At 45.5% G+C, this 27,963-nt stretch overlaps 1 protein-coding gene and 1 pseudogene across 3 annotated transcripts in view; both read right to left on the reverse strand.

The window, feature by feature from the left end:
- Positions 1-27,963, reverse strand: part of SRC (SRC proto-oncogene, non-receptor tyrosine kinase) — a 90,506-nt gene that overhangs the window by 61,337 nt on the left and 1,206 nt on the right. The window lies entirely within an intron of this gene.
- LOC310847490 lies at positions 7,678-8,664 on the reverse strand (annotated as a pseudogene). Its single transcript has one exon. The product of its transcript is annotated as an uncharacterized misc_RNA (transcript).

The raw sequence follows: 27,963 nt of genomic DNA on the forward strand, positions 1-27,963 counted from the left end.
TGCCTTTATTTGGTGTTCTGGTTATGGAATTCCTTTCCTCTCCCAAATTTGTCTGGCACTATCATCATCATTTTTTTGTATGCCAATTTCAGTTTCTCTTGTTTGCTAGAGCTTTTAGAAGCAATTATGGTTTACTGCCTGCAGTTGCTCCCTTTTCCCTGGCTGCATTGGTTTTTGTATGGTGTTTTAATTATTACTGTTGGGAGTTTTATATTCCTTTTATTGGTTTGTAAAGCTGCCTTGAGGGTTGGCTCTTTTCTTGTGTGTGTTTTTTTTTTGTGTGTGTGTGTAGAGGAAAGGTGGGGTAGACAGTATTCAAATAAATAAAATGCCTATGGCAAGGCCACTGAAACCCTCTTTTACCACAAATTACGTCAAAATGGCACATAAGGCCAAGGACAGAAGATATAAGGAATATTGATTTATCAAAATATTTATAAATCTGAGAGCAGCATTGCCACGTGGGTAACCTTCCAGGGGTCACTTTGCAGTGAGGGGCAGAGGCAAAAGAAAAAGATATGATTCTTATCTTTGTACAGTAGTCTACATTTTAGCCACTCAAAGGTCCGGTTTGCACCCACCCACCCCTCTTCAGCCAGGCAAGCAGTGTGGTGTTATCACTACTCAAGGATACATTCCAAAAGCACTCAATGAGGCTGTGAAGCAGAGCCAGCAAACACACATTTCCAGATGCATTGTAATTTCTAAGAGTGTGTTTTGATGAAACTTGGCAGATCTCAGGGAGCAGAGGTACTTTCAGTTGCGGCTGGCTCAAGACCTTTTACAGTCTGAAACAGAACAGGGAGAAAAGCAAACGGGAACCTTCCCCCTAGTCGAAGAATGTACCACTCAAGGCCAGTCAAATTATTTTGGCACCTGGTGCAGAAAATACCACAAACACTCCTCCCTGGCAGTAAAAAAAAAAAAAAAAATATTAAAAGGTAACACTTGGCTGCATGAGGTGGCTGCCTCACCGTCTAATGGTAGGGCTGGGCCAGCATCTAGTCTTCTTTAAAGAAAATAATGGAACACAAGAAGCTGCCTTATGCAATTTCAGGCCATTGGTCCATCTAGCGCAGTACTGTTTACACTGACTGGCAGCAGCTCTCAAGGGTTTCAAGCTAGAGTCTTTCAGAGCTCTACCTGGAGGCTGAACCACTGAACCATGGTCATAGCTGTCAACTTACAGATTTGAATATAAGGGACCAGCAGCCTCAAAAATAAGGGATCAGCAGCCAAAATAAGGGATTTTAGTCAGCCAGCAGCCACACAAAGCCTCAAGCGGTGGTTCCCACAGCGCAGCAACCCGGCAAAGGGGACGCAGCAAGGAAAACCACCATCACCTCTCCGCTGGGAAGCTCTGAGCAAAGGCGAGTCCTCAGGCAACGCGGCCGATTTGATCAGCACAAAGCATGCAAGCTCCACCCCGCAGTCGTTCTTAGACTCCTTATTGGGTGAGCAACACAGCCAAGCAACACAGTTGGAGCCTCCCTCCTCCCTGGCTGGCAGGGAGGGAGGGAGAGGAGCTGCTTCCTTTGAAACCTGGGAAATTTAAGGGACATCATCAATAAGGGACAGCAGCGGGACACGGCACTGGGATAAGGGACTTTCCGGCCAAATAAGGGACAGTTGACAGCTATGACCATGGTCCTTCTGTGGAGAAGTAGCAGGGCATAAGAGGGAGGAAGGTAAAATTTGATGTGGAGTTTCTAGAGCAGACATTCATACCTCAGGTCCATAGTGTTTGATTTCAGCAAGGAAATATTCTCACACAACACAGCAAAGGTGTGTCATAAAATGAGTATTTTAGCCTACCGATCAATGCAGAACTATCCCTGGAAAAAATCAGAGAGGCACCTAAATGTCACCCCCTCGTACTTTGTAATGGGGCATGTAATTGGGGAGGTAAATCAGGACCCATTTGTCTGAGACATACAGGTGGGGTTAAGGTTTTGACACAGATAAAAGAGGGGAAACACTGCAATGGCCAGATGCAGGCCATGATGGTAGGATCCTGTCCTTCTGGTAGTAGAAAAATTGGGAATCCGATGCTGGATCTGAAGTAATCAAACCAGGAGGCTTGTTCTCAAAGCACAAAAATAGTCAACATGTGAGGCGGCGGGGAGATCAAGATCATGTCACTCCCAATCTCTACCACTTGATGACACCTTGGACACAGAACCTTGTATTTGTAAGCATGAAATGTACCTTGCACAAAAGCACACACTCATGTGCCAACGCAACATTGTCTGAGAGAGCCACACTTTCCTCATTCTTTGTTTGCCTCAGGCAAACCTTTTAAGTAGTTTCATTAAATGAGGTTCAGTGGAAAAGCAGAGCGGTGCTGGGTCATTTTTGCTTTAATATTTCAGACTTTGCACTTCATCCCAGGGAACTCTGGGCAGGGTCCTCCTTAAGGGAGCGACTTTAACTGACTTATTATGCACTGGGATAGCTCAGTAGAGCCCGAGACTCTTAATCTCAGGGTTGTGGGTTTGAGCCGCACAGTGGACAAAAGATTCTTGAATTGCAGGGGGTTCAACTAGATGATGCTCAGGATCCCTTCCAACACTACAGTTCTATTATTTGCTTGCAGAAGGTTTCAGAATCAATCCTTGGTCTCTCCAGTTAAAAGGATTAGATGTGAATGGTCTCTGCCTGTGATGCTGGAGAGCTGTTGTCATTCAGAGCAAACAGGCAACAGTGGTGGGCTAGACTGACAGGTATTCTGGCAGCTTCTTATGTGCAAGAGCACAAGAGGTTACCTGGGACAGCTCCAGATTATAAAGCTAAAGCACACCCAACACACATTTACTGTAAACCACATGACTTCCCCAATGAATCCTGGGAATCTGTAGCTTCCTTCTCACAGACCTATCGTTTCCAGCACCTTTAACAAATTGCAGTTCCCAGGATTCTTGGGGTGGGGGGGTGCCATGTGCTTTAAATGTGCATTGAATGGTGCCGAACTGCCCTATTAAATTCTGAAGAAATGCTCAAGCACCCTGAGAATGAGGCAATAAAACTGAAGCCTCTTTCTCAGAGGAGGAAAGCTTTCAAGAAAACAGAGGACAAATTTTGGCAGCGTTCAAGCCCAGTTCAAGGGTGCTGCTGGCTTGGTAGATCCGTTGCTTGATGGATAGATAAGAAGGCATAACCTGTTTGTAGAATTTGCTACCGTAAGATGTGACGATAGCTTAGACGGCTTCGAGAAAGATGAACGGAGCAAATTCATGGAGAACGTCTAGTAATTGCCACTAGACAGCATCTTAAAAAGCAGAGACATCACCTTGCCAACAAACGCCCCTATAGTCAAAGCTATGGTTTTCCCAGTAGTGACGTATGGAAGTGAGAGCTGGACCATAAAGAAGGCTGGTCGCCGAAGAATTGATGCTTTTGAATTATGGTGCTGGAGGAGACTCTTGAGAGTCCCATGGACTGCAAGAAGATCAAACCTATCCATTCTGAAGGAAATCAGCCCTGAGTGCACACTGGAAGGACAGATCCTGAAGCTGAGACTCCAATACTTTGGCCACCTCATGAGAAGAGAAGACTCCCTGGAAAAGACCCTGATGTTGGGAAAGATGGAGGGCACAAGGAGAAGGGGACAACAGAGGACGAGATGGTTGGACAGTGTTCTCGAAGCTACCAGGATGAGTTTGACCAAACTGCGGGAGGCAGTGGAAGGCAGGAGTGCCTGGCATGCTTTGGTCCATGGGGTCACGAAGAGTCGGGCATGACTAAATGACTAAACAACAACAACAACAAGAAGGCTAGATTCAAAAGATTCCAGCATTCACTGACTGGCTTCTTGTGAGGCAGCCAACACACTTTGCCACTTGGTAGGGCCTGGCTAACACAGGATGCCTCAGAATATCACTTGCTAGAGACAAACAACCAAGGAGAAGAGATTGTTGCCTTCACGTTCCGTTCTGTTTGTGTGCTTCCCAGAGGCATTTGGCTGAGGAGTGAATAAATATATAAAGAGTGCAGAAATTATGATAAGAAAACACAGTCTACATATGCTTATAGGAGAGAAATGTTTAATTGGACTTGGGTTTTGTTTTTCTAGTGCAACACCATGTAAGAGAGAATAGAGATGCCAACATTCTGCTAGCTTTCCATGCACGCCTGAGGACCAGCTGTTCACTTCAAGACCATGTGGCAATCAGATTAGGGTGCAGCCGACACACAAACACACACAAACTCATTACAGATTGTCATAAGAAACTGATTTTCATAATCATCCAATATGTCAATCTGCTGTGTTCTGTACTACTAACCTTCTGCTTTTTTGTATATTTCAGCACGAGTAAGCATTTTATTAAATTTAGCACCCACAAAAGATCAGCGCAGAAAAAGATTTCTGGTTCCTAAGCAGAATTGCCACCCAGCAGCCTCAAAATCGTCTCACCAAGTATGTTACTTTATGTATGAATGAACATGCATTTGAATCCACAGACAGCCAAATAAAAAGAAACTCAGCCAGCTGGCAACAGTTCTAGGCAATGGCCAGTTTAAAATTTGCATTTTTAAAAATATTGAAATACATCCATTATTATTTTTGTCACCCTATATAAAAGATACTACATAATTAACCAGTTTTAAATATTGTCCTTTTTTTATTTTAGCAGCTGCTCAGAAGCTACATGCTAAATATTGGAAGCAACTAAAAAAGATGAATGGATGGGAGCGGATTAATAAAATATGGAAGCAAGCTGTAATGGCTAAATTGCCAAACCATATAAGGCTGAGGAAAATGCACCGAACATTAGATATATTTATAAATAAGTCGAAACCATGCATAGGATTTTGTACCCAGAATGCTTTATTTCCAAGAAGGCAATATTGCTTTGATTTAATATGAGGAAACACAACGGTGATAAGGTACAACCTGGATTAATTAGAAATATGACGATTTCTAATAAATGCCCTAAGGCACATTTATTGTGGAATATAGAACTTTATGTATTTGTGCCTAGTTTCTGAAATTTTGTTTTGTTTTAAAAGTCATATATGGCTTTGCAAGTGTTTAAAAATAAATAAATTTAAGAGATTACCCTGTCTACAAGCAATGGACATTCTGAAGTATCTCAAGAAGCAAAGACCATCCTACATGCCACCCATTCTGCCCTGGACCCCCCACTTTGTATTCCACCCTTATCAATAAGCTATAATGACAGCCGATCGGCAAGCCCAAAAGTCTCCATGATTTAGACCACAGCGCCACCTGCATCCCTTTTACCTTTTAATGACAGCTCTTTGTTAAAAGAAACAAGGCAGGGGGTACTTAATGATGGTTTAATGTAGAACCCACACAGACAAAGAGGGCTTACTGACCATGCTTCAGATCGCTGTTTTAATTTAAAGAAAGGACAGAGGGCAAATGGTAAGATTAACCCTTGTGGGCAAAATCCTAGTTGAATGCAAATATTATCTTTCTGACAGCACCAACTTAACAGGGCGACTGCCTTCCTGAGGATTCCTGCTGGATGGTTTAGCCCCCCCCCCCCCCGGCAATACCCTTATTGGGTTAATCCTTAGGATGCTCTGACTGACTCCCCCCCCACCCCCCTTTAAAAGGAAAGGGATTAATCCATTTCGTGACATCTCCTGTAAAAAGTGACTGGAAACAAATGCTGAAATACAACAGCTTGCACAGAATGTCAGCGGGGTGAAGGATGGAGGGGTGTGTGTGTGCGTGTGCGTGTGTGTTTGTGTGTGTGGACTCCAGCACTTGCAAACAATGGCACACCCACCTTTGTTACTCCAGCTGGAGAGAGATGCATGAAAAACGGCAACAGTGATGAGAAAGGATATGGTGGTCTTCCAGGACAGAGAACCTGTCCAGAGATCGAGAGAAAGATAGAAAGAGAAAGGGGGGGAGAGATCTATAGGCTTAACTCTCCCCTCACAAATAAAAGATGGATGCATGAACCTCATCCTCACACAGTTCCTTCATCCTTAAAAAGCAACAATAGGCTTGTCCTTAGGGTGAGAGGCAGAAAATGAAGAGGACCACCAGTCACTCCCCTGCTCCACTGAATCCATTTGTTCTCCAGCAGCAATTCTTCATAACAAGAGCCCCACCTTGATTCTCTCTTCATCTCTCCTCTTCCCTACACATTAGTCACACCACAGGGTAAGACCACAGGAAGTCAGGCCTGATTCTGACACAGAGGAGGCTGTCGGCAGCCTATTCGTCACAGCTTGGTCACGGAGAAAAACAAACACACGCGACGACACAGCTCTACCTGAATCTTGCCACAGTTATCCATAGCTGTGAACTTTCAGATTTGAAAATAAGGGATCAGCAGCCTCGAAAATAAGGGATCAGCAGCCTCACCAGTCCCGGGGACAGTCTACGGGATATCTAACAATCTGGGATAGCAGCAGGAAGCAGCGGAAAACGGTGCTGGAATAAGGGAAGGTTGACAGCTATGCAGTTATCACCAGTCGGCACTCTGGTACACAGAAACGCACTATCTTCAACACTGGCGGGTGAACACAGCCATTGCGACGAGTAGCATGGCCGGCCTACCTATGAGGCAAGGTGAGGAGAACGCCTCAGGTGGCAGAATCCAGAGGGGCAGCCGATCCAGCCTCCAAGGAATGCACTGTCCACTGCTACACATTCCTTGGAGGCCGAATCTGCCCCCTTCTCAGCAGGTTCTCCTCCCACCCTTGTTCTCAATGTAGATAATTGTTCCCCCCTCATAGATCCTGTTTAGTATATTTTCTTTTCATTGAAAGAAATTTAAACGGTTCACAAAAGCTTGGACACAACAGTAATAAAACATTATAAAACCAAAGTGGCAAAACGCTGAGTTATTAAAGAAGATAAAGAAATCAGGTAGGCTATAGGTATAAAATGAGCGGGGAGGAAGGGGCCTTTCCAGTTCCCAAACAGAACAAGTGGGGATGTAGAAGGCAAAATGATAAACTTTCGTTTACATTGCAGAAGCACTCAAATAGCCAAGGATCCAGAGATGATATTGGTGGGGTTTTGAAGTCCATGAATTTTCTTTTTTTGGTTATGTATTCTGGCTAACGATACATTGAATAAAAAGCGAAAGCAGCAATGTCGGCCCATAAGAGACATTCCAAATTAGGCCAATGCCTTTATTGGTCCAAACTACATATCACGAAAGTCCTGTGAACTGTACACCGGATTCGGTGTCCAAGAAACAACAGCATGTGTGCCTTCTCCAAAATCCCATGGCAGCAGTTGGTAAACAGAATAGTGTTCCATATAGACCTTGTGCAGTTGAAGCAACCTTGGCAAGGGCATCTCAGCCAGGCCCCCCAGGCTCGTAAATCTGGCCCATGGACCCTGTCGCCCACTCGGTTAGTCCCCATGCTCTGCGGATGCCTTGCCGCACAGGGACTGATTTCCATGACACTAGCACAGCTTCTGGGTGGGCGGTGACGCTGGCGCCGCTGAGGTAAACCTGGCGCGGCCATGGATGGAGAGGTCAGTGGGCAGGTGGCAGGTCTGGGCCGCGCCATGGGCATTGTGAAGGGCGCGTCACGGGGCTTCAGCCAGAGCTTTGTGCGCCTGCTGCCACCATGCCTGGCTTGGTGCTGCTGCTGGCAGCGAGCTTGGCAGCCATGCTGGAGCAGCGAGAGGGCAAGCTGTGTGCCACCTGCCCAGCGCTCCGCGTGCACGGCCTGCCCACGGACCCTGCCTTGGACAATGGGTCGCAGCGTGTGGTGCACACCGCCTGGGAGCTATATTTTCAAAATATAGTCCGGCCCCCTGATGAAAAAGTTTGCTGACCCCTACTCTACTATATCTAGGAATCTTGATAAGCCTCTCCAACTGACTTATGTGCCCTGGGCTTTGCAACGCAGCTTGACCATCTTGGCCAGCTTCCCCATTGCCTCGGAGATCCCTTCTCCGGTCGGGGCAGAGCAGCCCTGCACATGCCACCGGTGGCCCTGCACATGCCCCCTCAGCCCCATTTTTTCTGCCACCTCCAGGGGGGGCCACGCTCCGGGCAAGTCTTGCTTGTTGGCGGCCAGCAGCACCACAGGCACCTCTTGAAAGAGCTCGTCACCCAGCAGGGCTTCCAGCTTAGACCTGGCCTCCTCAAAGCGAACGTAATCCACGCTGTCCACCACGAATACCAGCCCGTCTGTGTTGGGCTGGCAATGCCTCCAGAACGGCCTGACCCATTCTTGACCACACACATCCCAAATGGTGAAAGAGATGTTGTTGATGGGCCTTATTGTTTCCACATGGAAACCAATGGTGGGAATGGTCATTATGGTTTCATTCAGCTTCAGCTTATAGAGGAGGGTTGTTTTGCCAGCTGCATCCAGGCCCAGCAGGAGATTATGAGCCTCCGTCCCATAGAAACTCTGCAAAAAACTCTGAATCCGGCTGAGTAAAAGTCCCATGGTGTAATGCTGTTGTACCTCCAATGCAGCCTCTGTGTAGCCCCGGGAAGGACAGCTTCCTGTATACATGTAGATAGCCGGGCGTTGTTCCATTGGCTCAGCCCTAGGGAGGCGTGGTGTAGAACTGTCATTACTGGCTTGCTGGCAGCTGACATGCTGGAAGTTTTGCAGACCAGCTCTCTGATGCAGGAAGTTTTGCTGGCTAAGAGGAGTGATTCAGCATTCTGACTGTACAAGTCATGGAGTGAGTTTTGCTGCTGCCTGAGATGCAAACAGTTTTTAATCCATATCAACAAATCTAGTTTGCTATGGTTATCTGTATTCACTATGGAGCCTTTTGGCACTGTAATAATAATAAATGTTTTTCTTTTAATAATGTCAAAAACACCATTGGCAGTTTTTCAACATCTGAAAAGTGGAGTTTCTTAACACCCACTAAGTTCTGGTTTGATTGGTTGGTATCTGCACATCTTTTAAGAAGACAGGCAAAATCTGACAGATAAAAGCATTTAGAATACAGTCTTTTCATTTTATGTAGGATACAACCCATCCTGATCTGGTGACAAACAATGTAGCAGGGCGAATAAATACAGATAATTTAAAATAAATTGAAATTGTATTGTCAATTGCAGTTATATTGACTATTCATGTTTCTACTTAAGATTCAGTAGGACTTATTCCTTTGGAAGTATGTTTACAATTGCATCCTAAGATTATTTCTCTCTCTTTTTAAATAAAATATCTGTTTTTACTGATACTTCTCCTAAGACCTACCCAATACAATGTATCTTTTAAATAAAATATCTGTTTTTACTGATACTTCTCCAAAGACCTACCCAATACAAAGTATCTTTTCATAATACACCAGAATAAAAGAAATACTTTAAAAATGTAATCTAAAAAGGGACAGAGGCAAGAAAGAAAAAAAGAGAAAAGAAAATGAAAAAGGATTAAAAGACTCTGTCCTGCAGCTTAATATAGCATTTACTCATCATTAACATCCAACTATCCTATTTTCTATAAGCCAATATTTTTTTTTCAATCTTCAAATTCAGATATTAAAAGTTCCCTGACATGAAAAAGAGACCCCACGTGTTGCATACAGACTACAGAACAAGCCTGGCTTGGAAATGTTTATAGGAAGCTCTCCTTGTCATGTGACCTTCTCTGTCCTTGCAGTATTCAATATGCTTGTGACCTGGCTAACCATGCTGTAGTTAACCTTCTGGGCCAGTATTCAGTGGGGGTACACAAAATTATTGTCCAATGTCTCTAAGGCTCAAGACCCACAATAGGTTCAAACCCTGATGGAACAATGAGATGCTCACACCTTATTGCTACCAAGCTGTATGAGTTGCCTGTCGTTTCAAAAAATTGGTTCCTAGAATTCCCCTGCTAAGAATGGTAGTCATCATAAGATATTTTCCTAGTGCTGCATTTATTTTCCTGGCTGCTGGAAATTCTTGCTAGATCGCTTTCAGAGTCATTTACACGATATCTTAAAGACATCTTAGGTGTTACTGTTGAGCCCTCTAGACTTCATGTAATTGTGTTTCCCAGTAGGAAGCTTGCCATTTACAATTAGATCAAATGTCTAAGCAAACACTAATTGGTCAATATCCAATCTGATATTATCAGGCCTTCCTGTGCTGCTCTCACAGTATCAGAAGAGATGGAACTGCCCTTTTATTTTGTCATTTTAAAGCTGTCATTATCTGTGCTCAGTAATGATAGAGGGTAGGAAATCTCCCCCCCCCCCCCCGTCAAGGACCACATTGCTTGGAGATAATTTTTCAGAGGCCACATGCCATTGGTGGCCAGGGCAGAGCCAAATGTGAGTGAAGTTTCCAGCACTGCAGGATCGCACAGCTCCCTCTCTTTCTTCTGTGCCCCCCTATTGCTGGAACACTTCCTCAGCTGTGTGCCACCCCCCACCATGTGCCACCATCAGGAGAATCTCAAGAAATGAAGCCAGGGCCATGTCACCCACAGAGTGCAGGTTCCCAACCACTGGGAATCTCTTCCAGAGATGTCTGGGTGAGAGCTCCCTAGAGCAGGAGTGGGAAACCCTTTTCCAGTTGGGGGGAGGGGTCTTTTTTCTTCTGGGCAACCTTGCACAGGCAATATGCCAGCACTGGATGGGGCCATAGTTGAAAGTAGGCAGAACAATAGACGTGAATTTTACCTTTGTACAGTAAGCTGGTTCCTTCCTTCCTTCCTTGTCTCCTCCATCATACAAACAAGAAAGCATTATCAAAACTCAAGGACACAGTCCAGCCAGGCCAAAAAAATGAAAGAAAGTGCAGATCAGAGCAGGGGAAGGGGGTGGTTTGGGGTGACCTGGAAGAGAGTGCCCAGGGTCAGATAGATACAGTGGTATCTCGGGGTGCGAACGGGATCCATTCCAGAGCCCTGTGTGCATCCTGAAAAGAACATAAGATGCGTCGGTGCATCGCGTTTTGCCACTTTCACACATGCGTGCAACGTCATTTTGAGCGCCTGCGCATGCGCGAACAGCGAAACCTGGAAGTAACACGCTCCATTACTTCCGGGTTGCCGTGGAGCGCAACCTGAAAGCACTCAACTTGAAGCACATTCAACCCGAGGTATGACTGTACGTACAGTGGTACCTCGGGTTAAGAACTTAATTTGTTCTGGAGGTCGGTTCTTAACCTGAAACTGAAGCACCACTTTAGCTAATGGGGCCTCCCACTGCTGCTGCGCCGCCGTCGTGCAATTTCTGTTCTCGTCCTGAAGCAGAGTTCTTAACCCGAGGTACTATTTCTGGGTTAGCGGAGTCTGTAACCTGAAGCATATGTAACCTGAAGCGTATGTAACCTGAGGTACCACTGTATTCACTTTGTGGGCCTGGAACACATTTTTTGCTAAACAGGCTAACACTCAGGTACATAAGAAATTGGAAGCAACCTAGAGAACAAACTAAAGCTTCAACCCGTAACAACTGGAGAAAATGTTTGCCATTACCCATTGCTACGTTCCCCATCTCTAGGGGTATAACATCACATGCATGCATGTTTTTCTTGGGGAAGAGAGAACCTCTCCTATCTACCAACAGAATTGTGAGCTTTCTGTGACTTAATAAGTATTTGCTGAAGATATCTAGCATAGCTATTAATAGTCTACAGAAAGCAGTTGCTTTTATGCTCTGCTTTCTACGCCAAGGCTAGCTAGCTCAAGTCTTAAAAACAAACATCTTTGTTTAGGCTGACTGTGTTTCCCCTGGACCTTCAAAGACTGCATGCATCGACATGCAACACATCTCTTTATTCCGTCATGCTGTTTGGCTCATGCTCTACAAAGGAGTTTCGGCCTAGCAATTGGGAGATCTAAAGAGCCCTGGTCTGAAAGGGGCACTTTGTAGTTCATGGGCTCAGGAAGATGAAACCTACCATTTTCTTTAAGGTGTTCGTTTCCCCTGGCTGTGAAAAACAACACACAACTGGTCATGCCAGCAAAGTCTTCAGTAATACTAACAGACTGAAATTCTCAGCTGGTTTGGGCAACAGCTTCTGTTTCCCAGATAAGGCAGGTAGGTATTCTGTAGAACAGAGATAACCAACATGGTGCCCTCCACAAGTTGCTGATCCCTGATGATTGACTATGCTGTCTGGTGTTGATGGGGGTTGTAGTCCAACAACCTTTGGAGGGTACCATATTGGCTACCATTAGATAGCTTGTTTGCTCTGCATGTTCTGAAAATGCTGGTGACTAATAGCATCATGCTGTACTATTAAAATCCTTATAGGTGCATTTGAGAGCCAGGTAGATTATAATAGTGACTGGACTAGGGCCCATGAATCACCCACCCACCCTCCCCACCAAAAAATATTTTCCTAGGAGTTTGCAACTAGTGGTGAGTAGGTCTGCTTTGGAGATAAACAGATGGCTGCTGAACAAAGAGGCCCCAAGCCAGTTGGGATGAGTTTCTTACCTAACAGCTGCCCCACATGTGCTCATTTCTCTCACTTACCACCCACAAACATCTATCAAAATTGAACAGCCTTGTTCTTGCACATGCTGACTTCCTACTCACTGTGTGCTTTAAAACTCAATTGTCCATTATATTAATTAAAACATAGGAATAACGTTTTTTAACACTGATTTTCTGTGTGGCATTCCTATGCACACTTCTCTGGGAGAAAGCCTCATTGAACACAGCAGGACCTACTTCCCAGTAAACATGCACTGGATGCTCCAGCAGTCTCTCACAAGCTCCTTACAAGGAGTTAGACCATTGGTCCATCAAGCTCAGTATTGTTTACATGCTGTCTTACAATGACTCTCCAAGGTTTCACATAGGAGTCTTTCCCAGTCCTGTCTAAAGATGCTGGCAGTGCTCAAAATTAGCAAGGTCCCAGGTGCATTTAGCACCTGGCTATCAATCACTTATAAGGGACATGGGTGGCACTGTGGGTTAAACCACAGAGCCTAGGACTTGCCAATCAGAAGGTTGGCAGTTTGAATCCCCGCGATGGGGTGAGCTCCCGTTGTTCGGTCCCTGCTCCTGCCAACCTAGCATTTTCAAAGCATGTCAAAGTGCAAGTAGATAAATAGGTACCACTCCGGCGGGAAGGTAAATGGCATTTCCGTGCGCTGCTCTGGTTCTCCAGAAGCGGCTTAGTCATGCTGTCCACATGACCTGGAAGCTGTGTGCCAGCTCCCTCGGCCAATAAAGTGAGATGAGCGCCGCAACCCCAGAGTCGGTCACGACTGGACCTAATGGTCAGGGGTCCCTTTACCTTAATCAGCCACTTACAGGTTTTAATATTTGGTTGGGAGCCACCCAGAGTGACTGGGGAAAGCCAGCCAGATGGGTGGGGCATAAATAACAGTATTATTATTATTACTTAAAAGTCTTACCCATGAAAGCTTACTCTACAGCACTACTGATTCACTGCTATGCCATACTCTCCCCACTCAGCCATAGACCTGCAGCTTTTCAATTTCCAAACCAATCCCATCTTTGCAGCAAATCAATACGTTTGATAATTAGCTGCATATTGGACTTTTCCATCCTGTGTTGCAACTAACAAAGCAGAATTACTGATGCCACAGAGGACAACTCCCAAGGTGGTCATATTAAGGTTTTTTCATAATATAAATTTCCAATAAGCAGTGTATCAATCTGTCAAAATCACCAGCTGTGAATGAAATCTGCTCCCTGGGATGGTTCATTGTGAAAAATGTAATCAAGAATAAGTTTATATAACTTATCGTGGGTAAAGGCCTAACAAAACAAAAGGCTCACTAAAGATCCAACGTACCTAAAACAGTGGGCTAGATTCTCCATTAAATAGCAACTTAGTTGTCCCACTATTTCAAGCATCCTGCATAAACACAGATACAAATTACTCCTTCATTGTTTCTGTCTTTGGTACTAGAAAGAGATTAGAAATCTCTCCCGGTTCTCAAATTTAACCTCCTTGATTGGTTGCTGAAATTTGCCAATGGCCCGTCTGTCTCTGGGTGCTTCCACACTAGACTTTAGTGTGCAACAAGCATGTTTTGCTTAGTTACCTATCATGAGGTATCCACACAATGCCATCACCAGGTCATTGTCATCCTGTATTATCTTAAGACAAATGCAGAATGTGCCAATCTAACCCTGCTCAACTTTGATTGGCAGTATTACCCTCAAACAGACAAAAGCTAGCTAACCAAGGGAACCCCTTGGCCCTAAGCCACCAGTTTAGAATCAAGGCTAATGGTTTCCATTTAGCATTGTATCTGGACTCACTGCTGTGTGGGTGGCACCACAATATTACCCTGCCACACAATTAATTACATACAATACAAATTCTTACTGGCAACCATGACAAGTACTTGTTGATTAGCTCTAAATGCAGAGGTAGGAATTGTCAAGGTCACCCAGGAACCGATGACGAAATCAGAATCTACAGCTACAATCCAATGCACGCTTACCTTGGAGAAAGCTCCATTGAATATGTGATTTACTTCTGAGTAAACATGCAAAGGACTGTGTTGTAGGTCTTCCAAGCAGAGCCTTGATTTGCATGACCAAACATTTAATAATATTTATTTATTTATACCTCACCCATCTGGTTCGGTTTCCTCAGCCACTCTGGGCAGCTTCCAATAGAATATTAAACATACGATAAAACATCAAACATTAAAAACTTCCCTAAACAGATGTCTTCTAAATGTCAGATAGTTGTTTATTTCCTTGACATCTGATGGGAGGGCATTCCACAGGGAGGGCACCACTACCAAAAAGGCCCTCTGCCTGGTTCCCTGTAACTTCACTTCTCACAGTGAGGGAACCACCAGAAGGCCCTCAAAGCTGGACCTCAGTGTCCGGGCAGAACGTTGGCAAATTCACTTAATTTATGCTGCTAAATAAGTTGTTGAAGAAACAGTGTTTCTTTCCCTAATGAAGGGCCCCGGATACAAAATGCCTAGCTGTCACTTGATCCGGTCAGCAGTTCTGTACAAGTTGCTTACTTGTAAGGGAGCAGCATAATATTTTCCCCTAGTTCTTGCATCAAACCTCTATTCTTGTAAAGCAAAGGATTTCTCCTTGCTTTTGTACCTCGCAGGCTAAACACTCCAGAATGTTTAGTCTCAACTCTGAAAGGTAAATAGTGCAAGTCTGGAGTCAGAGCCAGACCAGTTTCCCCCAATGCAAGACAGCACAGCCAACCTTGATCCATGTTCCACTCTAGGACTTCCTTTCCTGAGCGCTCCTATTAACCCCTGAATAAAATTGTTGACAATATGGAAAAGTTCGGCTCGCACCTTTGCTATCCCCATATCAGCATTTGAATACTCTTCAATACAATCATACCTTGGAAGCCGAATGCCTTGGCACAAATCATACTATGTCACTTTCTGAAGCAGCAGCTGAGGGGGCACAATAACAAAAAGATATCCCTTCCTGTAATTCAAGAACTGCCTGAAGCTACGTGCTCATAGCAGAAGCACAGTTTAGACCAGGGGTAGGCAAGCTTACCAGATGATGGGCCAGTCCACACTCTGTCAGAGGATGGACCGGAGCATGTGCGCACACATGCTCTTCCAGGTTGGAGGAGTGCCCCTGCACGCACGTATTTCCGGTGCTCCTCCGACCAAGATGTGTGCTGGAAATACAGTGGTACCTCGGGTTACAGACACTTCAGGTTACAGACTCCACTAACCCAGAAATAGTATCTCGGGTTAAGAACTTTGCTTCAGGATGAGAACAGAAATTGTGTGGCAGAGGTGCGGCGGCAGTGGGAGGCTCCATTAGCTAAAGTGGCACCTCAGGTTAAGAACAGTTTCAGGTTAAGAATGGACCTACAGAACGAATTAAGTTCTTAACCTGAGGTACCACTGTAGCGTGTGCACATGTGCATGGGCTCTTCTCCATCCCGCACGCGTGTGCACACACTATTTCTGGTGCACATCTGGGTCAGAGAAGTGCCCGTGTACAGGCACCATCAACCCAGAAGTCGGTCCGTGCGCTGCGCCAGTAAGGGCAGGGGGTGGCAGGGTTCGCCATGGGCTGGATAGACAAGCCCTGTGGGCTGCTACCGGCCTGTGGGCCTTAGGTTGCCAACCCCTGGTTTAGACTAGGGACTTCCCACTCTGTAGCTGAGATGCTAGCCCTACTCAGAACAGAGCCATTGAAATTAATAGACACAACTAACTTATGGTACATTAACTTCATCTGGTCTAGTCTGAGTAGGACTAGCATTAGATGAGACAACCCTCAGGCTCTTAGCCATTATGCTGAGAATCAGGCAGTGGTGTAACGTGGGTTGTCAGCACCCAGGGCAAGGCAAGTAATTTGCGCCCCCTAATCCGTGGATTTGCGCCCCCTAACCCTAACCCCCAGATGTTGTGCCTGGTGCGACCGGCCCCCCCTGTACCCCCCACGCTACGCCACTGGAATCAGGTCCCGCAGCCACTCAAGATTTTGCTGCCCTGCCTCCGCCTCCCAGCAAGTGCACAGTGTTGCACTCAAAAGTTGGTGCTCAAGGAATATCCTTTCCCAGGTTTTCCTCGCAACTCCACCCTGTCTCCCTTGCCTCCCCACAACTCATCTGACAGGGGTGCCTCTCCAGCAATCCTGGCAGCAGATTCCCAAGACCCGAGAGACCACCCACCAAGCAGATGATGACTGCAGCAGCAATCTGCAGGCACCTGAAGCCTATGCACAATCTGGAAGACAGAAACGCAGAACAGAACTTCTCCAGGCGGTGATTAGAATGCATGCTGTTCTGTTCATTTGCAACTCCCTTCCAGCGTCACACCTAAGGCAGCCCAGATGGCTCTGATAAGAAATTTATACCCCTCTGCTTTGGGTTCTGCAACTCTTAAGGACATCCGTGTGCCATGCCCAAGGAAGGAAAGTGAGAGATTTAGGACTCCCACTGCTTCTGATATCCATTTCAGATCCAGCAACTCTGGCGTAAGAACATAAGGAAAGTCTGCAGGATTAGGCCAACGGCCCATCTAGTCCAACATCCTGTTCTCACAATAAACGACGAGATGAAAAAAAGTAGACTGAACCTCAACATCAGAATGACTAGCCCAAAGCAAACATTATTTGTATTTCATGAGTAAGCAACGTAGTGGGGGGAAAGTAGTTTGTCATGAGCAACATGGTGAGGCATAAGCCAGGTAAGGCCTCGCCTATTACTGGCATGCGCTACTGACAATGCACGATAGGATTGGTTCAATCCACCACGAGGGCAAGGCTATAGCTGCAGGACCATAATGGTGCAGATTCGCCTAATGACTTGTGTAATCTGGTGATGAAGCTGGGTTTTTGATGCAAGGTTATCTGGTTAAGAACTGGAGAGAGAGAGAGAGAGAGAGAGAGAGAGAGAGAGAGAGGAAAGGGCTGTAAGCTCATTTTCAGAGCATCTGCTTTGCACAGAGAAGGGCTTGGGTTCAACTCTCACCTTCACCAGGTAGGGCTAGGAGAAACCATTGCCTGAAATCCTAGAGAGCCACTGCCAGTCATTATGGACCTGGAGTAGCAGCATGATGCTCTTCAGATGTTGTTGGGTCTCCAGCTCCTTTAATTCCTGGCCACTGGCCACACTGGCTGGGGTGAAGGGTGTTGGAAGTCCAACATCATCTGTAGGGCATCTTGTTGGCTAGCCCTGGTGTAGACAGTAGGGAGTTAGATGGACCAACTGTCTGGCTATGTATAAGGGTGCTGCTCCGATGTTCCTAAGAGTTTGATTACAATTTAGTACTCTGAACAGAAGATGAGAAAACTGTTTCCTTCAAAGTGTTATGAAATTATGCTAATCTCAATCAGGCCTGACTTTCAAAAACCTGCTGCACTGCAACATTGTGCCCTTGAAATAATTTTAGTGGCCAGAGAATTACAGGAATCAATTCCTAAACACAGATACTATTTTTGTAAACTTTAGGGGAGGTCTGTGCAAGTATGTCCAGAAACTGGCCAATGAGCAAAAGGTAGCATTTACATTGTCTTGCTCCGCTCACCTTTGCCTCTGACCCCACCCACTACTTGAACGTGGCCCTTGAAAGATTTTCCAGAAGGGAATGTGGCCCTTGGCTCCCCAACATTTTAAATGGCAATCTCAAATAAACAAAAACATTAAACTATCAGCCAAGGAGGCAGGATCAGCAATTAAAACTAAGGCGGGGGGGACATTATCTGCCACATACGATGAGAACCTGCTGAAATAATGCAGTATTTGACAACCAGCAAAAAAAAGCACAGGAGCCAACTGTACTTTGTGGAGCAGAATGTTCCATAATACAGGTGGAGCCACCAAGAAAGCTCACTCTCTCTTGTCTCATTCATATACGTTTTCATCCTAGGTGACACAAGGAGATGGACCTCTCCTTCTGATCTTAGGGAGCAGGCAGGATGATCCCCAGGGTATCCTGGACCGGAGCTATTTAGGACTTCGATAAAAGATAGTCACCCAAACGTTGTGCCCAGAAGCAAACTGGTAATCAGTGCAGATGTTGGTGGAATGGGATAGGTATGCATACCCAACAACGTCATTGTGGTTGCATTCTGGACCAGGTGAAGCTTTCTAAGGTTTTCAAAAGTAGCCCCATGTTAGAGCATGTTGGAAGAACCCAGCTATGGCTCCCTTGTCTTGTTACCCAGGAGACTGTTGCTTGCTTCAGGTAACCAGACAAATAGCTGTTTCCTAGTCTGGAAATAGTCCTACCAATAGCTGTACATTTGGAGCATCACAAACAGCACTCTCGGAAGCCAATTTTTCAAAAACATTTTCTCAGATTGAGATACACTAAATCTCAACTTCATATTACTAAAGGGGAAGTTGATGACAACAGAGGTTTGAATAAATTTCCTAAGCGGAATGCACATCACAGACAGAATTAGATCTCAAAACTTCCCACTTCCCTGTCTTATGCTATGATCACACTTCAGATCACATGACCACAGTTTGATTTGTTTGTAGTTTTCCTGAAGTACATATGGTACCTCATTTAGCAATGGATAGCAAGCACACTGATGAGACTCTGAACAGCAACAATGGCCTGATCTTTAAGGTTGCTATGCAAAAATCTGAAGATTAGGGGACATTATGAGTTGGGTGGCTTGCCATATGGTGCCATAATGCTTCAAAATGCGAGGCATTAATTGTGTTTAGAGCCAAGATGAATATGGATCATTATATTAATCCTTCAAAACAAAAGGACATCCATTGCAGAAATGGACTAGGCAGCAGTCGAGAGCAGACCATTTCAAGACGCTCCCACAGAGCTAAGCATAGGATATGTGTCTATGCTCCTACATGGCAGGACCAGTTCAGCAAAGCATCTCCAAATCATCTGGGACATCCCAAATGGTGGACTACATTACATCACTTAGGCTAGGAAGTATTTGTGAACCAGCCCTAGCTGTGTGAATTAGCTCCTAGAACTAGCCTCTGCCCCCCCCCCCCCCGGCAAAATCAATTGATTAGCAATGTGCATTTCAAGAGATGGAATAAGCTAAAGCAGATCCTAATAGCTGGGTTCCCCTCCCTTGAAATGTTGCTTACAATTTAGGAGTGGCTTTTCAAGTTGCTTCGCAGTGTTAAACAGATCTCCTTACACACACCTAGGGTACAGTACTTCCAAAAGGTACCCCTAACTGTTAGGTCCAGTCACGGATGACTCTGGGGTTGCTCATCTCGCTCTATAGGCCAAGGGAGCCGGCGTTTGTCCGCAGATAACTTCCAGGTCATGTGGCCAGCATGACTAAGCCGCTTCTGGTGAACCAGAGCAGCGCACGGAAACGTCGTTTACCCTCCCGCTGGAGTGGTACCTATTTATCTACTTGCACTTGACGTGCTTTTGAACTGCTAGGTGGGCAGGAGCTGGGACTGAACAACAGGAGCTCACCCCAGTCGCAGGGATTTGAAGTGCTGACCTTCCGATTGGCAAGCCCTAGGCTCTGTGGTTTAAACCACCTCCCTCTTGTGGAGTTGCCATGGTGAGGTTGGAGCGGGGGGGGGGGTCCATTAGATTTCAGTTCTTTGAATGCTTTGAAGGTTGCATCATAGGGTTCCAAGTCTCCATTACCTGTAAATACGGAATGCAGAACACACTGGTTGGAGTTGATGGGAGTTATAGCCCGAAACGTCTGCAGAATACCAGTTGAGAGAAGGCTGCTTTATTAATATCACTGACCATCAAATCATGAAAGGATGAAAAAAGAGTCACCTCTCCAGTCAGAAGCACCCCCATATATTCAGGCCTGAGCATCGCCAAGACTCAATTTTTCAAACCAGCAACATAACATTGTGAATCTGCACCGCTCCAGTTCGAGGTACAAGTGAAGCGCTGCATGTCTGAAAGCTCCCCCAGTGCAAAAACACCCTGCACGTAATAAAAACTGAGTGTCAGGGAGATGGCTTCACACCCACAAGCTGCTTCCAGAAGTTCCGGGAAAGGCTTTCTGACGAACTCATTCTAGCAAGCAGTTCCAAATAGCTCATTTTAAATACACCCGCTGGACTACAGCCACTAGCTTAGAGGAATCAGAAGAGAGGTGCCGACTTTTCAAGCAAACTTGTGAAGGGTTTTAACACCAGCTGAAGCAAGAGATCATCAGGAGGCTTTCCAGCAAGGCTATGCAACAGGAGGCCAGAAGCATTGAGCAAGTGAGGTCACCTGAGATTCTCCACCAGATATAAAAGCGCCAGCTACAAACTGAGCTGTAAAGTAGGCAGTGCAGGAAACAATAGATCTTTGGATAGCCGTTCAAATTCCCTAAATTCATGCCAGAAATAAAATTTAAAGTGTAGTCATTAGTAGAAGTGGCTTTAAAAATAGCGTGTGTGTTCCTTTAGAAGTCTATCAAAGGAAAGGGAGACACAAGATTTACCCACCCGAGAAGAATGGCAGATGAAGTTGATGGACTATATGGAACTGGCAGAAATGACTGGCAGAATCCGAGACCAGGGAGAAGAGTTGGTGGAAGAAGACTGGAAAAAGTTTAAAGACTATTTACAGAAATACTGTAAAAATAATGAATGTTAGAAAAATGTTGGAATGAAGTTATATGGCTTTAGTAGAAATGTTATAAGGAACTAAGTACAAATAGATTATTAGTGTATTAAAGGAAAAAATAAGGTTAGAATATGTTAAGATAGGACAGAAAACAGAGGAAGATGGAAAGGAATTGCTGAAACAATTAACAGAAGTGGAATACAAAAAGGGAGGTGTGAGGAGGTCGTTGAAACAAGTGAATGAAAGATAAGATATTGAAATTGTTTGATGTGTTTTAAACTGTTTCTGTTTTGTTTTGTTAGTTTAATGTGTTAGTGTTATGTAGTGTTTTTGTTTTTGTTTTGTATTGTCTTGTTTGATTTTTTTTTTGTAGTGTTTAAACTCTTGGAAAAGTAATAAATATTTTTTTAAAAAAAAATAGAAGTCTATCAAAGGAAAGAGAGGCAGCTGGATTAAATCAGGTCACTTCAGGGAACTCAGCCTGTGTACTCCTCCCAAAAAGACTGGTGCTCATTAGCAAACCAATAATAAGTACTCAACCTAGGATTTCATGAATGACCAAGAAAGCTAATCTAATCTCCTCACACAAAATGCACCAGGGCAGTTTCCCAGCGCAAATGAATGGGCACCGCACTACAGCACTTACTCCTACAGATTGCAGAGACTCAGAGGCAGACAGAACTCAGAATCACCTCTCCCTCTGATAAATCTAGTTAAAATCGCTGCAATTCCAGATGTTCTCCACCGCACTTCCTTCTCAAGCCCCTTCCCCCCCCCATTTTTTTTTTGGCACAAATATATGGCATTGGCACAATAGCAGCACATTAATGGTGGGTTTAGGTAAGGTAAAGGACCCCTGGATGGTTAAGTCCAGTCAAAGGTGACTATGGGGTTGCAGCGCTCATCTCGCTTTCAGGCTGAGGGAGCTGGCTTTTGTCTATAGACAGCTTTCCGGGTCATGTGGCCAGAGTACACGGAAACGCCGTTTACCTTCCTGCCACAGTGGTACCTATTTATCTACTTGCACGGGTGTGCTTTCGAACTGCTAGGTAGGCAGAAGCTGGGAAAGAGAAACGGGAGCTCACTCCGTTGTACCGATTTGAACGGCCAACCTTCCAGTCAGCAAGAGTCTCAGTGGTTTATTCTGCAGCACCACCTGTGTCCCTATGGTGGGTTTATACTGGACCATCCACACATATTTCCTCTGTATTAGTTGTTCTGCAATGTTTTCCTAATGTTACTGCATCTGGAAGGGCACTCTTGCACTACGGTGCAACAAAAGGAGAACAAGAGAAAACCAGCCCAAGATTTCAGCAGGAAGCTATGGGACATGCACAGTCTGGAAATAAAACAGTTATGACCGCCCCAAAACCTTTGGAGTATGGAAAGTGGGATAGCACAGAACCACCCTGATGCCACCATGAATGCACAATAAAAAAGATGTCTGGAGGGGTTCCTCCAGACCCTTCTACCAGTAACATTAATGGTAATGGGACCTCCTGACCGTTAGGTCCAGTCGTGACCGACTCTGGGGTTGCGGCACTCATCTCGCTTTATTGGCCGAGGGAGCCGGCGTACAGCTTCCGGGTCATGTGGCCAGCATGACTAAGCTGCTTCTGGCGAACCAGAGCAGCGCACGGAAACACCGTTTACCTTCCCGCCGGAGTGGTACCTATTTATCTACTTGCACTTTGATGTGCTGTCAAAGTGATAGGTTGGCAGGAGCAGGGACAGAGCAATGGGAGCTCACCCCGTTGCAGGGATTTGAACCGCTGACCTTCTGATCAGCAAGTCCTAGGCTCTGGGGTTTAACCCACAGCACCACCCGCATCCCTACCAGTAACATTAGATGAGCATAAAACTGAAAGATAGGAGAGTTGGTCAGCAGGCTGCATTCTGGTCCAAAAGGATGCACAACATCTGGACTGGGACTGTTAGCTAGGAAGATGCTGAAAAGCTACATGTCAAACACAGCAAACTGCTCAGAGCTGCTCCCACACAGAGAGACACACATTTAGGACTGAAGCATCATTTCAGACCTCATCTAGTCCTAGAACAATAAAACACACCAGTGGTTCATTTCCTTCTTTATCTAGGGAAATGTGTGCATTCCATTTTGTACCTGTTCTTTCGAGCTGTGTTAGAAACTGAGATATAAAAGCTGGGAGCTAAATGGCACCTTAAACCTAGGTTATGAGCACAACAACAGAATGTCTGGACACGCTTTTTTATAACGAGAATACAAAGCTGAAAATGAATGAACTGCAGCTAAAATATTATGTTCATTTTTCACATGGACTAGTCCTTCCCCTGCCCACCTATCCCTAATATTCTTAAGAGGGTCTCTTCTCCAGTCTTCAGAGAGTAGTGGGGGAAGTGGGGAGGCAGAAAAAGGTCCTCCTTTCCTTCCACTCTGCAGTTTTAATCCGAAATCTTAGGCGCAGGACTGTGCCCGGAGTTCAGGACCTGCTCGCACTAATGAAATTCCATGTCGCAAAATGCGTCTAGAACAATGGGAGTTTTGAATGCTGCTTTTGAGCCCCCAAATGATTTATATTTAATACCCAATGGTGTGTATGTGTATATGCATTATCCCTTCCTGTTCAGGAGAAGATGTGAATAGTGATAATTGGGACATGTGATTCATTGTTTTCGATAGGTACCTCTAGGCAACTGCCAGGTCATCCCTTGATGGAGGGGAATTCCAGACTTCACCCATGAGCAAGTCACCAGTGACTTTCCAATGACCTGTTACTTCCACGTTCCATGTCAGAATAGTATTTCACTGGATTGTCAGCCTCAAACAAGTGGTTTGAAAGATATTTTATCATTCCTAAACAGCACCCAACTTTGTTACTGAAGAAACCAATGTTTCTAGAATGCTCAGAATGAAAACTGTTTTGATTGGGACAATTAACTTCATTTTCCATGTGTTCCATGTTTGAAGAATCACTTTCACATCTATTCCAGATTGAAGATACACATGTACCTAGGTGTGCACTCATTTCTGGGAAAGTATGGACCACGAAACATGCAATTATGCCAACCACTATCCATCATTAACCCGGCTTTCAATTTACATGACAGTTTTATGGGTCTAAGATGTACAGCTAAGATTCAGACTACCAAAACAATAGTCAACATGCTTACAGAATTCTTCAGGGCAGAAAAAGTGAATCATTTCCCTGCTGTTAAGCCAGTTTCATTTCATATTAGATATCCATCTGTCTTCACTTCCCCCACCCAAAAATGGAAGAACTGATCTCTAGATCTACTCAAAAGAGGCCTACTAGTAATACTTTCTAACGACAGCAGCAAACACTTATCCCATTCCACGGCTGCAACCCACCAGTGGTGCAAAAGACTGGGAGGTCAACAGTAGGTGGCGCCAGAGCCAATGTGAGACAGAACCTGGTAATTCTGGTATTATCCTCCTCCCTGCAGAGTTCTTCAAATGCAACATTGAGACTGAGGAGGAGGAGACTGATAGCTGTGCCACCCCTGCATTGGTGGAAAGTAAGGAGGTAGACAGCGGGGGGGGGGCGGGGTGTAGATGAGGTTGGTGGGGCAATGTCCCATTCATCTTGATGGCCAAGCTGCCACTGCTTAACAATTGCCCAATGGCGCCTCCAGGATTTTGAAGACTCTCGGGCATGGGTCTCCCTAGCCTGGAAGAGTGAAGGCATGCAAACTGAAAACTGTCATAGGTTTCCACATCCTGGATCCTGAGTGAAGTAAAAATGGGAAGGGATGTGGACCCTCTTCTGGATCCTGCACCCTGGCAAATGCCCAACCTTGCCAGCCTCTGAAGCTAGGCCTACAGACTCATGAAGAACAATGCTTATCAAAATAGCCAACACACATACTCATCTGTGAGCCAGATTAAGAGCAGGATCAGACCCTGGCAGGTGTGTGCATGCATGTGAGTCAGTCCTTGGTGTTGGGAACTCTCGTGTCTATCATGGAACGGCAGCAGCACAGGTAAGGAGGAGCCCTGTGGCACCTTAAAAAGGGACTACAGATTCATTGCAATGGGCATTGTAAAAATTATAGGGGCTTAGCCTTATGCCACCCAAAAATGTTGGAGTCTCCAAGGGGTCTTGTCACGTTTATTCCTGTTCGTTTGTTTTAAAAAAGCACTCCTAGCTTTCAGTTCTTTCCCATATGCTGACATTGCATCAGAAGTGGATTGGCAGCAAATTAGGACAGGCAAAAAGGGAAAATACTCTACACACATTCCATAATTACCTTGTGGAATTCACTGACATGAATGATGGCCATGGCCCTTGGGGAAGGCTGTAGCTCAGTGGTACAGCATCTGCTGTACATGCAGAAGGTCCCAGGTTCAATCCCTGGCAATTCCCAGTAGGACTGGGAATGTCCCGACTGATAACTCCATAGAGCAGCTGCCAACCAGTGCAGGCAATACTGATCAATGGTATAAGGCGGATTCCTATGTGCCACTTTAGATAGCTTGGGGTGGGGGTGGGGATAAGGGAACCTGTGACCCTCCAGATTATGCCAGGAGCATCAGTGAAAGTCTTAGGAGATGCCTTGGGCCCATGGGCACAGGGTTGGTGACCACAGATCTATATGGCACAGTATGTTATGCCGATCTAGGCCCCCAACAATGAGAGGAGAGGAGCAACAGCCAGAAAGCCTGCAGAGCAGGCAAACCTTTGCCATCTCTCCTGGCTCTGCATTTATTGCTGCTCTCCTTGCAAGGAAGGTCCTTGGGGGACCCATGCCCCACTGATTGGCAGCTGCTGAACCTGTGGCCAAGACTTCTGGCAAGGGGTAGGGAGATTTTAAATATATATATCCTGGGTTGACATGGCTGCCTTCTGGGCTAGGGAAGGGTGCATATCAGTGTTTGAATTTTGTTTTTTATTTGCTGGTAAGTGGGTGAGAATATCATTTTGTCTGGGTTTTTTGTTAGTGTGTTGTCAATGCTATTATCCCTGTTATTGGCAGGGCTGGTTTTTTATAAGCTGTATGGAATGTCAATGATCTATATGATATATTTTTTAACTTTATAAAGTATTTCAATATATGTTCTTCAATGCTTAGTTACTTGGAGACCTTTCAGATGACAAGTAACTACTAGGTTTAATAAATAATGATGATGATTAATAGCGACAACAGTATTAACAATGTTATATACCACTGAATGCCAGGCTCTGCAGACACACAACAGGAGAGGATCTGTTGCTTTCATGCTCTGCTTCTAAGCTTCCCAGGGACATCTGTCTGACTGTTGTTGGAAGGAGGGTGTTGGATGACCCTAATCGGAGCAGAGATCCATCAAGACATTCTTCCTCCTTCCTATTGTGTATTGATGCACACATCAAGTACCAGCATGTAAGTCACCCCAAAATACTGGTTGGATTTGAGCTTGCTTGAGTGCATTTGCTTCCAACCAGATTTTGCTATTCCCCACCACTCTTTCTGCTGCAGTTCTTCCCCATATGCCATCTCACATGCCAGGGGTTCCCTGGCCTTCAGGAGAGGCTTTACATGGGTTCCCAGAGGCTGCAAAGAGGAGGAGGTTGCACAAGCCTTAATCCAAAGGACCCTTCATTATATTCACCCTTCGCATTTATGCAGCACATTCCACGGGTGTGAAGCACTTCCCGTAACATCATGTTACAGCAGGACTTCAAACAAACCTTGTAAGCTTGGTCTAGGATCTTCTCCGTATGCCTGCTGAGACAAGCAAGAGACTTGACCAAGGCCACCCAGTGAGTTTGTGACAGAGATAAAACGGACAGAAAGATGTCCTGATTTGCACTGGACACTCTATGCATTGCACTCCAAGCAAGTTTGAAGGGAGAAGAAGATCCTGCAGTGGGAGAACACACAACTTTACTGGACACAAGAGCCCCCAAGAGAACAACAATGGCACCTGAAGCCTTGCTAGTGACAAAAAAAAGGCACTCCTACAGAGGACATCCTCTCTCCACTGGGACAGAACATACCAGTTTGCTCTTTTCTCTGGCAGCTACTAAGGAGTTAACTCTGCTCCCCTCTCGAATTCTTTGCAATTTTTCAGAGTAGCGCGCGCGCGCACACACCGTTTTGCCCTTCTCACTTAAAGGTCTTCGGGAAGATTGCCCAACCTCCGCTCCTGGAGAATGACGGACGTCGCCTTTATGTGACAATAAACTGGGTTGCCTCACATTGCATCCGCCGGCTTCACGCCGCGCGCGCGCGCGCACACAATAAAAGCAGCAGCGAGAAGTTACGAGGCGGCGATCTCCCCATTTATTAGTTAATTAAGTAGCACCCCAATTTTGCACGAGATTAAATCCTGCCAGGCTGCCACCAGTTTTAAGGCGTGACCAGGTTAAAGAGAAGCGTTGTAGGCGTGCTCCTAGAACGATACTGCCACAACATAAACACAAACACTCGTACTCTCTCGCCCCCCTGAAAATGAATATTTTACCAATCGCAAATTAAAAAATAAAAGGAGCTGGACTGGAAAAACCACCGAAGCGGGCATGATAAATATTTCATATTTTGGCCTAGATACAGCTCCCAGATTACCCCTCTCCCCCACCTTATTCCTTTGCCCAAGAGATTGGGTTGAATATATACTACGAGAGTGGGAGTGTGTGGGAGTGGGGTGGGGGGAGAGAAAGTACAGTCCTAGATTAGGCGCATCATGCCCGCCGAAGCAGACGGAGAATCATAACAAAAGAAAGTATCGGAACCAAGTCGCGCACAACACGATCCGGGGAAAGACTCTTCGCTTCCTTTCCGGGCGGTTTCGACCTTCCAGGCGCCCCTCCCCAAACAAAAGCCCAAACCGAGCAAGCAGAACCATCACAACAACTCGTATCAGGAGACACCTTTCGTTGCCTCCTTTATAAAACCAAAAAGACCTCGGGACTTAATCCATCCGTGCCACTCGCAGGGAATGATTGCTGCCTTTATCAAAAGAAATCGAGGGGTTCAGGGGGAGCAGCAATAACGTTTGCTGGTCCTGCGGCTTTGATTTTCGCGTGCAGTCTCCCTCCTCCTCCTCCTCCTCTGTCCAAGAACAGGATATTAACAAAGCTCGCTTAGTCAGTTGCAACC

This window comes from Podarcis gaigeae (assembly GCF_964106915.1).
Source record: "Podarcis gaigeae genome assembly, chromosome: 6".
Lineage (NCBI taxonomy): Eukaryota > Metazoa > Chordata > Lepidosauria > Squamata > Lacertidae > Podarcis > Podarcis gaigeae.